The 16702-nt window shown below is 41.2% G+C and overlaps 1 protein-coding gene and 2 pseudogenes across 2 annotated transcripts in view; all 3 read right to left on the minus strand.

Annotated features, from left to right (window-relative positions):
• LRRK1 (leucine rich repeat kinase 1) overlaps positions 1–16702 on the minus strand; it is a 162024-nt gene that overhangs the window by 103686 nt on the left and 41636 nt on the right. The gene's annotated exons all lie outside the window — the stretch shown is intronic.
• LOC119531552 lies at positions 12836–14767 on the minus strand (annotated as a pseudogene).
• On the minus strand, positions 15440–16046 carry LOC119531553 (annotated as a pseudogene).

Genomic DNA, 16702 nt, shown 5'->3' on the forward strand with positions numbered 1-16702 from the left:
CGAGCACAGCTCCAGAGGATTCTGCAGCGAGATGGCCTCTTGCAGAGGTTTTGGGGCATAAGAGGTGGGCACCTGTAGGGAACTGCCAGATTGACCTCACAGGGGATGTGCACGGGCTTTTGTGGGAGGCTGGTGGTCCCAGGAAAACACTCCTGCTGATGTGTCCTTTTGGGGGGAGACAGCATCGAGTAGCAAGAGAAAGACAGGTCCAATTTTGAGTGGGTGGAAAGCTCTACACCTCTCCAAGCCCCTCTTGGCTTAGAAAACCCCACAAAGAGTCCGGGATTTAGAGTCAGTGGTTCTTCATTCCATAGCTCCCCCTGCTCAAACATGCAGTGTTCTGACCCTTGACCATCCCCTGTGAAGCTGGGCTTCAAGAACCTCTTTGTCTACTGGTGTAACCAGTCCAGAGCATCCGTCAACACCGCTGGCTTTGCTGTGAATGTGTTCCTGGTCTCCAAGAGTGGACACTGGCCTGTGATGGGAGGAGGAAGGTCCAGGATCCTCCAGGACAACTGAGCTCCTGGTGCTGCCCTGGAGGAAAGGCCATCCAAGCTGCTACTCAGGGCATTTATTGAGCAACGGGGTAGACCAAGCATGGTGCCGGGGCTGGGGATATGAGGTCAGCACCCACCCTCATTGAGCTCCCTCTCCAGAATAGGGGTGCATAATCAGGGCCCCCAAAAGGTTCCCTGACATCCTGACACTGAACACAAAAGTTGGTGTGTGTGTGTGTGTACCTTTTTCTGGGGAGAAAACTCAAGGCTTCTGCCAGATTTCCAAAGGGGTTAGTGAACCAGAGTTAATAATGTTCTAGATATCATGGAAAAGACTGCAATGAATGGGGACGTAAATCTGGATTGTGCTGAGTGATGGTGAAAATGGGGGGGAGAATTCTATCATCCGTGGCCAAGTTCAGATGGCTAGTAACTGGCAAACTGGGACTGAAATTGGGTCTCCCAGCTCTCAGGCTGGGGCTAAAGCCATGCGACCTCTATGTTATCTCTTTGAATGGATGAGTAAAACAGGCTTTAGCCTACTCTTAAAAAAGTAAATGCAGAGCAATGCTGGTGTCCAAATAGTCCCATCTCAAAAGTGAATCATACGATCATGGCTAACATTTGGAAAATAAATATTTTTAAATTTATTTATAATAGTATAAAAACTACATACTTACAAATAAACTTAACAGAAAATGGTCAAAACCCGAAGATTGAAAACTCTAAAACTGCTGAAAGTAAAGAAGACCTATATAAATGGAAAGACGTCTCATGTCCACAGAAGACTCAATATTGTCAAGATGTCAATTCTCCCCAATTTGATCTATAGAGTCAATGCAATCCCAATCATAATTCCAACAGGATTTTTTATGGGTAGAAACTGACACTCTGAATTTCAAGTTTGTGTGAAAATGCAAAGGACCTAGAATATCCAAAGAAATCTTGAAAAAGAGAGAGTTGAAGAAGTCACATTACTTGACTTGAAGACTTCCTATAAAGCTGGCATAAACAGGTAGATCCATGGAACAGAGTGGAGATTTGTGCAAAACACCCACAATGATACATCTAATTGATTTTTGATAAAGATGCCAGAACAATACATTGCGAAAAGCAAAGGCTTTTCAACAAATGATGCTAGAACAACTGGATATTCATATTGAATAAAATGAAATCTTGACTCCTTACCTCTCATCATATACAAAAATTAATTTGCAATGGTTCATGGATCGACACACAAAGGCCCAAACTATATAGAGCTTCTAGAAGAAAACAGGAAAATATCTTCCAGGCGTGAGAATAAGCAAACATTTCTTAGATGGGATGCAGAAAGCAACAGCCATAAAAGAAAGAGTGATAAAGTATATATCATAAAATTTTAAAATTTCTGTTCATAAAAAGACATATTTTTAAAATGAATAAGCAAGTGACAGACTGGGGGAAAATACAAAACACATGCCTGGCAAAGGACTAGTATCCAGAATATATAATGGACTCCTACACCTCTGTAGTAAAAGGACACACAATCTGGTTAAATATAGGCAAAAATTTGAACAGGCACTTCAAAAAGGAAGATATTCAAAGGGCTCAATGACATCAGTCATGAGGGAAATGCAAATTAAAACCACAAGGAGACATCACTACACTTCTACCAGAATGGCCAAAATGAACAAAGACTGACCATACTTAGTGAGGATGAAGTGCAACCAGAAATGTCCATACATTGTTGGTTTTACCGCCAAATGGTTCAACCACTTTGGGAAAAGTTCTGAAAGTTTCTTATAAAACTAAACATGCACCCACTCTATGATCAGCAATTCCATTCTTAGATATTTACCCAAGAGAAATGAAAGCCCACATCCAAAAATATTTATACAAGAATGTTCACAGCAACTTTATTCATAACATTTCCAAATTGGAAACAGCTCAGGTGCCCATCAACAGAAGAATGGATAAACCAACTGTGGGATAGTCAAACATTGGAATGTTATGCAGTCATCAAAAGGCATGAACTACTGATACAAGAAATGACTAATGTGACCCAAAACCGCTATGGTGAGTGAAAGAAATCTTGCACAAAAAATGATTCCATTATATGATGTTCTAATCTACGGTGAAAAAAATTAGAACAGCATTTCCTGGGGGAAGGGAAAGGCAGTGAAGATTATCAGGGAAGGGGTGTGAGGAATTTCCTGGGTTGATGGTCTTAGATCTTGATGGTGGTTTCATGACACAGGTGTATGCATTTGCCAGAAATGCAAAATAGTCTATTTAAGATTTGTGCATTTTACTCTACATAAATTTTATCTGCAAAACCCATAAATAATGTTGGACTTAAGTCAATAACTTGTATGCTAAAGTATTTAGGGGTAAACTGTACAAATGTCTGCAACTAACTCTGAAACATACTAAAAATTAGATGGATTGATGGATGGATAAAGAGATGGATGAGATGGATAGAAATGTGATGCAGCAATTTCAGAGAACATTCATGGTAGCCTCTAGTTGGTGGGTGGATGGTTCATTTCTTTCAACTTGACTGCATATTTGTAATGTCTTTGTAATAAATTGTTGGGAGAAAACATGAGTCATAACATCATATCTCAAATGCAGCCACCATATGATATACCGAATGAGCTCTACTACCAATGCAGCAAAATCCTTTGTCAAAAGGCAAAGCCAAGCTGTTTACAGAGAAAGGGCCGTTAAGACCACCCAGGCTCTTTCTAACTCATTCTAAGGCAACCCTTCTGAAAAATCCACATAAATGCATGACCATCACATGCAATCTGTATCATTCTTGAAACGCAGTGCAGGATGGCTACGTCTGAATGGAGATTATTACGTTTTGACTGTGTATTTTCAGCAAGAGGAATAAGTAAATGGCTCAGTGAGTAAGTGATTATATATGCGAATAAGGCGGCTTCACTTCCCAATACACACTAATACTCTCCATTAATTATTTACAGCCAGAGACCCTGGGATATTCGAGAATGGGGGGAGGGAGCCAGACCATTAGCAGCAGCAAGGACGGAGAACCAACTGCAGCAGTGTCCATCAGAAGGTGGCACTTAATTATGTCAGTCTTCATCTTTCCGAAGTAAACAAGTATCTGCCTGATCTCAGTAGAGTTGTCTTTTGAGAGGCAAGCAGGTGTGGGTGTGCTTCTCTGTATGTGTGCATGAGCAGGTATAAAGCAACCTCTTCTATTCCAGTTAGAACATTCATAAAAACAGTTAAACCTCTAACTGTGAGTGACATAGAGAAGGTGGAACCTAGCTAATAGGGTGCATATGAAATGACAAAGGAGATTTTACATTAACTCAGTTTTTAAAAAACACATGGTGTAAATAATATAAGAAGCTTAAATATAAGAACTGAGAATCTGCGCTTGTATTTTATCAACATTGCTGTGTTTTCAGTTTTGATCACCGAATCTGGTGTGACAACACGTATCCACCTCACTGACCCCATGAATTGGGGTCCATCCAGTTAAACTGGTGGAAGGACATTACCGGAAAACATAAGTTAATGCACATACATTTAATTTAATCTGTCAGTCTCATTTAATTTCCTGAAATTATAAAGACAGCAGCTTTACACAAAAAATATTAAATCATATATTTAAATTGAAAGAAAAAATGCTAACAATGGTAATTAAGGGGTGAAGGAGGGTTGCTAAAAATAGAATCATTTCTTCACTCCTCTATTTCCCCACATTCCCTGTAATGGAATTATATGACTTTGTTTTAATTAAAAATTTAAGGAAATTACACAAGTTATAGAAGAACACATGCTCATTGAAAGACATTTAAACAATACAGAAACGTATCATAGAAAAGGCAGAAGTATCCCTTTTACTACCATAAGATGCTTCTCCCCAGAGGTAAATATGTTTAGAGTAATTGTTTTTCAGAAAGTACTTCAAGTTTGCATTTCACAATTGGTGCCCTTTGATTTCAACTTGAAATACAGGGAAATGTACATATACTATTTGAGATTATTCAGTTATATGTGTGTAATTCATCAACCATTGTCCATAATTATTTTCTCGTATATTGTTAAATATCTCAGCTGTCAAGATTTTCCTCGTACAGGTTTAAACTTCATATTAAAAAATCTAACACCCCCAAACTTACTCTATTTCTGTAAAATATTAATGTCTCAAACAAGTAGTTATAAACAGTAGCAAAATAATGGTAGAATGTTAGAATGGTTTTATTTCAAAATTTTAAAGTTTATTCATTTTTTTCTCTAAATTATAATGTGTCATTTTCATATAGAGATGACAATTCCATCAATATCTCTGTATCTCTATCTTTTTATATAGATAGAGATATTTCTGACTAAAAACAGACATCTTGCTTTCAACACAAAGTTAATATGCTAAGTACTAAATTAAGTGCTTAACTAAGTAGGTATTTAACTAATAAAGGAGGAGATGGGTAAACCTTTTTTTTAAGATTCACTTTTTTCAAGGTTTGGTGGGTGTTGCTTGTTTGATTTTAGGAAAGAGTCAATTAGAAGTAGGAACTAGTGAGGGGAAAATATACACTTAATAAATGGCTATGGTTGCAGATTCAGCACATGAACAGTTTTTCAAAAACACAAGAAACATTTATGATAAGCTGTGAGAAGATAAGTGAACCTATTCCTATTTGGTGATAAAGTTAATTTACCCTGGTTTTTAAACGTGCTGGACATGGGTTATATGGCAAATTAAGGTTCATTATGTCAAGAAGTATTTGGTTAAAAGAAAATACACAAAATATTTTAAAACCTGTAGAACCAGAACATCATTTAGTCCTTGATAATCACTTTTAACTTAATATTCTATTCATAAAGGAATCCTTTCCATAACATTGTATGGTTCACACAGGCAGCCATTTCTAGCAGAAATGTTTTTAGTCACCAATAATATCGTTTCCATAATTCTTATTTTACAAAAACAAATTATTCAGATTACAGAAAAACTATTGGCAATTATTCTTTCTGTTCTGTATTTTGGGAAAGGAAAACAGAATTTCGTGGGTATTAGAGCGTAGAGTCTGACGGTAAAAACCTCATTCATTGTGGTCTTTGGGCACATCGATAAAACAGTCCTCTTTGTGTCAATTCTCTGAGCTTGTTCTTTCTTTTTGACCCTAGGAGACACTCTCACGTTTTCTTCTAGAACAGTATTTATTAAGTCATCTCTCCTGTCCAAGTAACTGGAATAAAATTCTGCTTCTACATTTTCTTCTGCAAATCTAGGACAATGCAGAGGTGACAGGAAAGGCATGTTAATTCTAAGTTCTAGACTTGTATTTATTCAACTTCTCATCCCCACAAAAGAACACATGTCCAACGGAAGGTGAATGCTATCCGCCGATTCAAAATGTGCAGCATGCTCTGCACAGCCTAGAAAAGACACTCACATTTTCTTTGCATGTCCCAGAATTTTTCGCATTCCCTTCCATCAATAGAGTAGAGAAGAGTAAAAACATATCAACCCATAGTTCCTTGCAGAACAAACGAAACTACAGTCAGAATGCCACTGACCTGGTCATGATTGTTAAACCATCCTCCACGGAGTGCCCAGGTGGCAAAATACCTGGGCAAGGGGCCGTCCCTCCAGGACCTGCCACCTCTTGGCCCTGGCAGGAGGGCTGGGGGTGGGTCTCGCCCTCCGTGGCCCCCCGTTTACCAGGTTTCAGCTAGAAGGACTCTTCTTTCCTCCCCTGATATCACTGTCGAGGTTTTGCCTCAGCAGCAGTTTTCACCTCCAGGTCATTACATTACGGTGAAACCCAACACTTTATGTCTCTGTGAGGATGGAGAGGTTGGCGGGCGTGGAGGGGAGGGGAGGTGACCGTGTGACTCGCGGTGGGAACTGCTCACTCCAGATGGCTGGAGCTCGACTCCCATCGTGCTTGGCCACTGGACCTAGCCACCATCAGAAAATTAAGCAAAATACTGGGGGCGTTTGCAAGGGGCCCTATTCAAAGCATGCACAGAACAGTGAAAAAAAGAAACAAACAAAAAAGGAGGTCGAGGGCTTTTTGTAATAGGAAAACTTCTATTAATCACAGCAGAGACTTACAACTTCTTTGTGGATAATTTCACCAAATCATTATACATGGATTTTTGTTAATAAAAGGGGGGTGGGTGGTGATATATACAAATAGGTCACATGGGGGGAAATTAAATATTAAAATGTTATTTTCTTTAGCAATAAAAAATACAGTTAAAGTAATCATAAGATGCCATGTGATGGCTACCTAATGAGTGAAAAAATTTTAAAGAATTAAAGTGCTGGCCAGAGTGTGGTGAAGTCTGTATGTTTCACCACTGGAAGTTTTGGAAATGTAGGTCTCTTTCAGAAAGAAACAGGACAACAGATCACCAGACTGGGGATGTGGGGGTGGGTGTCTGCTTTTTCACCCACAGTTTTCTCTCCTGGGAATTTACCTGCAGCAATAATGTGACACAAAGAAAAAGATACACTCCTGAGCTATGAAGCTGCACCAGCAGAGCGGGAAACCTGCCAACCTGATAAATGGCCAACATCAGGGGATTAGGGAGTAGCCTTTGTAAAAGCATTGTACTGGGTCCTTTACTTATATCGACTAATGTCGTGTCTCTGAACCCTCTGAAGTAGGTGTCAGAAGCAGGTTATAGAGCTAGTAAGCGGTAGAGGTGAGACTGGAAGCAGTAACCCCAGAGCTCAGAGAATCTGAACTTCCAATTTAGTACCTCCTGCTAATGCAAAATGAGGGACTTTATGTAGCCATTAAAACTGACAATAATAGAGTAAGGAGAAGCATGGAAAAATACTTAGTACAATAAATTCTAAAAAGAGTAGACTATGGGAGACAGATCGTAAAACATTGTGGAAAAAATACATAACACACAACACCAGATTGATAACATTTGAAAACTATGCAAAATGAAAGAATTTAGTCCAGGTGGGTGAATTATATTGATTAATTTTTTTTTCATAACAAAGCAAAATTATCTCTGACATTTAAGAAAATGCTTTGGAAAAAAGTAGGTATCTATTGAGCATGTAGAGTTTATTATTTTTGTTTGTGAAAATTGAGTCTGCCTCTCTGTTTAGAAAGAAGACCTGAAGGGCATATACATGTAAATGATAGCAGTGGTTGCCTTGAGTTGACAGGTGATTTTTTTCTATTTGTGTTTTGCTGTGATTTTCTTTTCTTTCTTTCCTTTTCTTTTCTTTTTTTTTTCGCACTGAACTTTTATTGCTTTTGAAATAAAGAACAAAATACTAAAAGAAAAAAATGTACCCACCAAAAACTTGTCTGCTTTCAACCTAGTTTAATGAACTAGTTCTTAGATGGTATTACCTAAAGCAAAGCAACTTTTCACTCCTAGATACATCAAGTCTTGTGTCAGTCACTCTCGCAGAAACGAGAGAGAGAGAGACAGGGCGCGCAAGAAAATCTCTTGGAACAATAATTGGCACAGGTGTTTCAGATTTTAAAAGTTAAAATAAAACAATGTAGCATAATAGTGCATCAGTACTTGGTGCCCCTGGTGGAGTGCTGGCAGGTGCTGTGGAAGGCGTGCTGCATTTGCCTGCTTTTCTCCTGCAACTGCTGGAGGTAGGTGTCCTCACCACTGCTCTCTGATGAGGCAAACAGTTCTCCACCTGGTTAGAGCAGCTGGTGCCCCACCCCACTCCCAGCAGCAGAGCTGACCCTTGAGCCCCAGCTCCTGAGGTCAAAGTCTGATCCCACCTCCATCCCAGCTGTGCACTCCCAACAATACACGAGACACTTACTAGCAGCATAATGTATATGGCAAGGACTTGGGAACTAAAAGGTGAGATGATCCTGCTTCCTTAGACTGAAAAACCAGAGAGGAAACTGAAACCAATTCCTCTATGAATTTTCTGCAGCAGAGAAAGAGAAAAACAGTAATGCAGAGCTGCAGAGACCAATCCCTTTCTTGATTTATTTCCTCTTCCCAAACTTAATTTATTTGCTCATTCCTTCATTCCACAAATATTAAGTGCCTAATATGTGCTGAGCTAGGCCCTCTTTTACATAGCCTCTTTATAAAATTGTACAATCCAAAGTGTATTTTTAAAAATTAGTCATATTCCCAATCTTTGCAGAAGTGGCTGTAGTTATAAATATGGAAAGGTTAGGGCACCTTGATCCAGAAAACCTGCTTCTGAGGAATTGATCCCAGAGGAATAAAGCTAAACATTTAAACAGCATTACGCAAAAAAATAAAAAATAAAAATAATAAAAAGCAATAAAGATGCTGGCTGCAGTGTTGCTTAGTACAGCAAAGAATGGAAGTTAGGGTAATTATGAAATTGAGTCACTCATCATTCCCAGATCCTGTATCTGTGAATGTACCCACTTGCCAAAATGCCTCAGTAACCCCCAAATCGACTCTCGCAGCGCTGTCGCCATCATTTGCAGACACATACAGACTGGCGAAAAAAATTTGAGTTGCTCGCTGTGCACATTCCCAGCTGAGGTTGAGCAAGGCAATGCTCTGCCCTCTTGTCTCAGCTCTCAGATTATAAACAAGTGTCCCTTGAGTGGTCAATTTGGTGCCACATTTTCCTCATTTTTGTGCTTTTTGTTGGTGGTTTCGCTGTTTGAATTGGACTCCGAGAGTAGTGCTGAAGGGCTGTCTAGCATTCCTAAGCACAAGAAGGCTCTGATGTGCCTAATGGACAAAATACATGGGTTAGGGAAGCTTTGCTCAGGTCTGAGTTACAGTGCTGTTGGCTATGGGTCCAATGTTAATGAATTGACAATGTGTATTAAACAAAGTGTCTTGAGCAGATACACACGTAAAACAAGGTTATGTCTTGACTGACTGATGAATCTGTTGTGACCAGAAGCTCACCAGAGGCTGGCAGGAACCCAACCCTGTATTCCCCCAGGAGCAGTGGTTCAGTGTTCACTAATTCAGTGCTCGGGGTGACTTAATAGATCATAACTACTGCAAATACAGTGCAATGACTGCATGCTAAAATGCTACAACAGGAAGCACTCAACAACTACACACACAGGAAAACTGACAACAAGAGAAGTCCCCAAAGGCTAACACTAGTTTTTCTTACATGGTGGAATTTGAAGAGCTTTTTCTCCCCTTTTCTCTATTCTTCAGTTATTTCTCTGTTGCCACTATAATGAAAGAATAGTTTCTAAGAATGTACTTTTCAGGTTAGCAAAGTAAATTTTTCTGACTGAATCCAAATTCTTAGCAAAGATGGGTATAACAGAAGGAAGAAAATATCTCAATCTGGTGGGAACATTTAGAATGAGGCACCAAGATCTTTCCAAGGGCACCCTTGATCAATGTCTGTGCTATAACACAGAGGGCTGGGATGGGATTAGAACTCTCCTTCGAAAGAGAAGACTTGGGTTCAAGTCCCACCTCTGCTATTTAATAGTGGTATAGTTGCTGGCAAGTGTTTAAAATGTCTGAGTCTTACCATCTTCTTGTAAAAGAAAATGGCAGCTGTCAAAGATACTGCTCAGTGCATAATTCCTCCTCCCCAAAAGGACTGGCACACAAATGGGGGTTATCTCCAGAGGGCCTGACCTCTTTCCTCGCACTCCGAGGACTCATCCACAGGACTTGGCTCTTGTGCCCCTCCAGCTGCAAGAACCCTCATTCTTTCTCTACATATCAAAATTCTCCCCCTCTCTCCAGTCCCAGCAGACATTACTCCCCAGGGAGGACTTGGGGACTTTCCCACCAGGTTCCCTGGCTCCTTGCTCGCTTGCACTGCACTGCACTTGAGCATCAACTGTGGCTGGCCTTGGTCGTCTCCCTGTGCGTGAGCCTGTCCGTCTCCTGCTCTGCCTGGAGGAGCCTGCAGGCTGGACCCACTCACGGCCATGTGCTCAGCCACGTGCTCCCGGAGCTGTAGCTTGAGCACAGCAGGTGCTCATTAAGAACTTCCTGAATTCAGTTCGTCGACCCTTCTGAACTTTTTGCCCGTCAGGAACGGGTTCCCCTAAAATCTTGCCCATCTGCAGTATCGTTTAATGTGGCCACAGGGGCACAGAATTCTCCCAGTAAAAGAGGAGAAGGGTGACTGCAGCCGCTTTCCAAGAATTGCTTTATTTGGGGCAGAGACCCTCCGCCTCCCAACCCCACTTGTGAATTTGGCCACGTCGACGCAGTGGTTGTAGAGTTCATCCCAGCTCAAAGTCTAGACTGATTCAATGGAATATTCTGGAGGTTTTAAATGCACAGGGAACTTATGGCTCCAGAAATACTCCCGAGGAAGCAGTCCAGCTCTGGAACAAGGCAGCCAGGAAGCACCAGGAAGTATGACTGTGTGTTCTCCCTCAGTTGCCTCCCCAGCTCTGGGCCCCTTGTGCCTCTTTCTTCTTCTGTAAAACAAGAGATCACAGTCCCCACCTCAGAGGGATCCGATGGATAAAATATGTAAAGTGCTTAAAACACTGTCGAACCTTAGAAGTCTCTAGATAAATATAATTGCTCAATGAGATCAGCCATTCAAATGGTGGCCTGAGAGTTCACTTCAGTTAATAAATCTTGTTAAAAGCTCTTGCGTAGAAGCACAGGAAATGCCAAATAAATAATATTCCCAAGTAATGGGCAAGCTTTATGGTTGATGCAGTTCAAAATCCTGGAGGTAAGGCTTGGAGTCTTGGACTGTAAAACTCCTTGATGGGAATAATTACGGTGATAAAAACTGTAGGCAACCAAAAGCCTGACAAACAATATATTTTCCCCAGGGAAAGATGTGAGGATTGGATGTTAACTGTCTCCTCTTAGAGGAGAGAGGGGTCCAGGCAGGAGCCAGGTTCAGCCAGATCAGTCCCTACAAGAAGCACGAGCTATTAAATGGTGTTGATTTAGCAGGAGATCCACAGGAGAAAAGATACACTCAGATTCATTCCTCATGCCACACAGCAGGATGATTCCAAGTGGACCAGAGAGATGAACGTAAAAAAAATAAATAAATAAAATAAAATGATATAAGCTTTAGAAGAAAACATGAGTGAATCCCTTTTTTTAACCTGGGAGTGTGAAAACACTCTTAGCTGTGATTCCAAACCAAGTAGCAATGAAAGATGGATAAATTTGACCACATTTTTATAACAGCTTTGTTGAGATAGAATTCATAGAGCATTGCACTCATTCTTTTAAACTGTACAAGTCAGTGGTTTTTAGTATATTCACAGAGTTTGGGCAACCTTCACTGCTGTCTAATTTTTAAACATTTTCATCACCTTAAAAAGACACCCCATACCAATTAGCAGTCACTGCCCATTCTCCCCTCCCCCAAGCCTTGACAACTGCTAATCTACTTTCTGTCTTTAAAGAGCTGAGTATTCTGGATGTTTCAAATAAATGGAATATCATATATGGTCTTTCCTGATTGGCTTGTTTCACTTTGCTTGTTTTGAAGGTTCATCCACTTGGTCACAGACATCAGCACATTTTTTTCTTTTTTTTTTTTGCAATTCAAACACAACCAAACTGTACAGTTTACAATCACATTCTATTTGTAAACAGTTAAAAGCCACTGACTACTTTTGCATTTTAGAACACAGTTAGAATCAAGGCAATGAAATGATGGCAAATTCTGTATTGTTGAAAATTTCCCTCTTGTTTAGTCTCTCTGAGGCTAAGCAAGCTATTATAATACCATTTGATTTGTGGGCCAAAAAAAAAAAGGAAGAAATTTTCAAAACGGTGCAACTTGTTAGTTTTGTAACAACATTTTAAATGTTTTCTTTATACAATGAACAGCTGTTTAAGCCCAATACCTTGGTTACACAGTTACTGATTTTGGCTTTAAGGGTCAACAGACATTAACACAGTCATAAGAGAGCAGAAACATATAGAGCCGCTTGATGGGATTATAAAAAATTATTACCTGTTGATTATTAGCAAACCATCACCACTCATTAGTAAAAAGACAGCACCTGAAAGCAAAATGTCAAACTCTAGCTTTAAGGGTGTTTTTTTTTTTGTTTTGTTTTGTTTTTTGACAGAGAAAATTCTTTAACAGAGCAGTATAAAGTATCAGTGCTAAAAGTTATGGGTTTTTTCCTCTATTTTACCTATAAGAACTACAAGTTTTTGTTTTTGTTTTTTTTTTGAAACTAGGAAACTGGTTTTCCTTTGATTTAGGAAAAGAATAGAAAAACAAAAGAACATGGCCTTTTTCACAGAGATAGAAAGCATCTTTTAAATCCTCCATTTTTTTTTTTGTTTGTTTTTTAAGGTATCTTTTTTTTTTAATGATGGAAGAGTAACATTTTTTTTTCAGAAAACAAACAAACAAAAAAATTTGTATACAAGAAGGTTCAATGTGGGAATCTTCCAAACAAAATGGAAAGCCTATACAAAGTGCAGGGCGAAATTCTTTACTTTTACAATATGAAAAAAACTGGTGCTATGCTTTCATTAACAATCCTAAGTCAGTATCATAATTTGATCTTTTAAACTCCACAAAACCATAATAAGGTGTGCAGACATCAAGACATAGTAGAGGGTGCACACCTTTTCACAACATCCTTGAGTAAACATTTACACTGGAACAGCTACCACTCCCCACCCCCCTTATTGCTGATAAGTGATTGCCAGAGCATCATTGAGTGCAAGGTTAAAAGCTCATATATCATCAAACCCCCAAAAATGGTTTTGCAAAAAATAAAAAATAATGGGGGGTGTGTGTGTTAAAAAAAAGACTCCAAAGGCTAAGCATGATGACTATACACAAGTGAGCTCATTCTGTACTGTTAGCATGCAGGGCACTACTTGGGCTGCAGGATTCAAGTATTCAAACTGATACGTTTTGTGGAAAACAAAGTGGTAAATGTGCAGAAGACAGCTGTTCCTACAGGTGGCCCCTGGCTGCAGGTGGCAAGCCCAGCTTAGTGCTCTCTCTGTCGCATCTTGAGGTCATGGTTTATGAGTGTGCATCTGACACCGTTACATGGGCTCTCCACCCCTACCCAGGAGGTCCAAAGGAAGAAAAGCGTTCATGGGGGATGGGCTGCTAATTCCCCAGGGGTCACTGCTGCTTGAAGGACCCCACAGGCTTGTGGAAACAAGTGCCATTAGTGCCCGACCATTCCAGTGACTGAGATGGGTCAGCTGGAGAATGAGTGGGAGCAGTTGAGGGATCCCGCCAGCTCTGGCTGGACCCAAGAGACTGCCAGCCAGGAGAAGGGGGTCAGAGACTCACTTTGTGCAAAGAAATGACTGATCTTGTATTCACTGGCAAACTTAGCAAGAATAGTAGTGTTCCTCAATATACACATGTGCAGAAACTTCTGTGCCTCCACTACCTCTACTTCTGAACTGAAATAGACCAAAGTGCTTCCAGGTGGGAGGTTCAGGTGGAACTGCAGTGAGCCATGCTGCATGCACAGAGTACGCTGAATTAAGCCATCAATCTGGGGTATTGGATTTTTTAGAACAAGCCAATTTGTAATTCTCCCTGAGCTCCTCTCACCCCGGTTGGAACCTGGGGTATGCATGGCATCACAATTTCCCAATCCTCCATCTACATGAAGGGAAGAATTATCCCATGTAGACAAGGGTGGCTTTGGACCAGTCAGTCCTGGGGGCAGGTGGGATGGAGCAGTGATGCTTGTAGGTGGCAGAGCGACCTTCTGCAGCTCATGAGCCAGAGAGGTGCTTTGTAACTGAACCAGGAGACCATGTCAATTCAGAATCACTGTTTCTGGCTGAAGTGCTTTGTGTTGTACTGCTGGAGGGAACGTTGTAGCTGGAGGCATGGATGGATGTCCAGGCACTAGTGGAAGGCAGTGTGGTGTTCAACTGTGGTAGTCAACTTCCCACACACGATTAAGGGTGACGTAAGGGTCAGTTTTGGGGTCATTTTTTGGATAACCTTTCCACAGTTCACCAGGGTGGAACTGATGGCCAAATAACACTGCTTAGAGAAGTTGGGTGATTTGGCATGGGGCCAGCCATCTCCTATGGATCCTGGAAGATTGGTTGGTGAAGCACAACTGTTCATAAAGGCATAGGGACAAATGGAGATCCTTCCAGCCTGAAACCACTTGAAGTAGCACCATGTTTGCTGGAGTTTTGATCCAAAGACGTATTCACAGAAATGTTGTCCCTTGTGGTCCACTTCCTTAGTCTTGTCAGTGGCTGTTTAATACTGATCATATCTATATTTACATTCAAGTTTGAGTATAGGGAAGCTGCTGAAGGCATTTGTTGTTGATGGCTCTTTTTGCAACTAAGGCATAGTGTAGGGCATGACATTTTCAAGGAAGGATTTCATGGCTGGCTGATGCAGTGACTGCTCCCGAGATGGTGGAGCCTGTTGCTTCACCAACAGGTTTGGGTCAAGTTGATGAGACTTTTGCATCATTTGCTGCTGCACACTAAGAGGTCAGCCCTGTTGGTCTCATTGCTGCTGGTAACCAGAAGTCATGCTTCTCTAACTCTGAGCCCTTTTGCTGTAACTGGGAGATCTGAGAAAGCTGGTTTAATTGGGATGGCTGGTTCAGCATGGCTACCTATTGAAGGCCAAAGAGTGGACTCAGGCCACTGTTGTTGAGTGCACACTTCAGCAACCAAATTGGAACATGAGAGGAGAGTGATGGAGAAGGCATTTGAGCACAGAGATGAGGCTGAGATGAACTAAGAGGTTGTGCTGGAGGCTGCTGCATGCCCTGGGGTTGTGCTTCTGGGTTTCCAACACCAAATACACTGGGGTTGCCATTCTTATCAAAATAAGGATGCTCCGTGGAAGCCTCTTTGGAAATCTGAGGCTGAGATCAAGGGCCTTTCCCAACTGTTCAATTGTAATCACCAATATTTAGTCTACATGTATCTATCTCCATTTGTTTGCCTTGTAACATTTCTCCAGAAAGGTACTTCTCAGTGCTCTGAAGATTTTCTTCTGGGGAGTCTCCTGAAAAAAACTGACATTTGGAAACTGTTAAACAGAAGGATTTATCCATGTTTCTTCTTTTTGTTTCCACTTTTCAGCATTCCCTTTGATGACATTTTCTGTGAACATGTGGCCAATTTAAAGATGCTAAACTCTTGAGATGAATTATCTTTCCACATTCCAATCTCTATATCTTCTTCCTCTTTCTGGCCAATGGGATGACTTCCAGGCAATGTCACAACATCACCGCATTAGCCACCTTGCACAGACTTTGGTCCAGATTTGCTTAACGCCTGTGGACCAAGAGAGCTGGGACCCCACGTGGAGGTCCTGGATGCTGCAGCAGTGGGTTTGCTCCAGCTGGGACCATCATCTGTGGGTTTACTCCATGCTGAAGTACCATTATCCACATTTGTGGCTGGAATAGAAGGCTCTTCCCCAGGGCTCCCCCTAGCCAGAGCCACTGCTTGCCTCTTTGTTCGAGATGGCACTTGCAAATGGTAGCAGCTGATGTTACCTGTTGCTTGCTGGTCTGAATGGCTGCTGCTGTTTGGGATGTTTTTGTTCCACATATTCACATTTTTGTAGTTGTATTTGCTTGGCTCTCCCCAAGCTGAAGTTCCATCATCAATCTCCATTTTGCAGCGCATGGATTCTGGGGATGGTTCCTCCCAGCTGGTGGGTTCTTCTTCTTCTGTTGGGGCTGGAATGGGTCCCCGCAGCCAGCCTGCACCAGGAGATTTGCCTGTAGCTGGTGGGATTCATCATGATCCAACTACATCTTGTTGCTTGTTCCAGTCTGGAGAACTGGACTGGTTTTGATGAATCTCCCCAACTTAGAGACTGATTAGACTTTGGAGGGTCTCCCCATCCCTGGGAAGAAGATTCATCCCATCCTGATGAATTATTTGGATTTATGTTATTTCTCCAAGAGAAAGAACTAGTTTTACCAAGTTCATTCCAACCAGAAATGGACCTGTCACTGCCACTACCTCCTGAGTTGGACTTCTCATCAGCCTCACCCCAATGGTTGTGCCTTGAAGTTTCTCCCCTTATCACTGGCAGAAATAGACCACCCTTGGTTTGATTTTTGTCCATCACCCCACCCTGTTTGTTCTTTCATGAACCATTCCATGCAGACTTCTCCTCTTTGTAATTCCCTCCTTGATTGCTCTTGACCATCCCTGTAGCAGCAGAATCATATTCTCATCCCTTCTGGAAGTTTGAGCCTTTGGAATCACTCCACCTCAGAGTAGGTTTGGGATGTACCCACCCCATCAGATGATGAATTGTTACTGTTAGGGTT

Source organism: Choloepus didactylus, chromosome 4, assembly GCF_015220235.1.
Source record: "Choloepus didactylus isolate mChoDid1 chromosome 4, mChoDid1.pri, whole genome shotgun sequence".
In the NCBI taxonomy this organism is placed as follows: domain Eukaryota; kingdom Metazoa; phylum Chordata; class Mammalia; order Pilosa; family Megalonychidae; genus Choloepus; species Choloepus didactylus.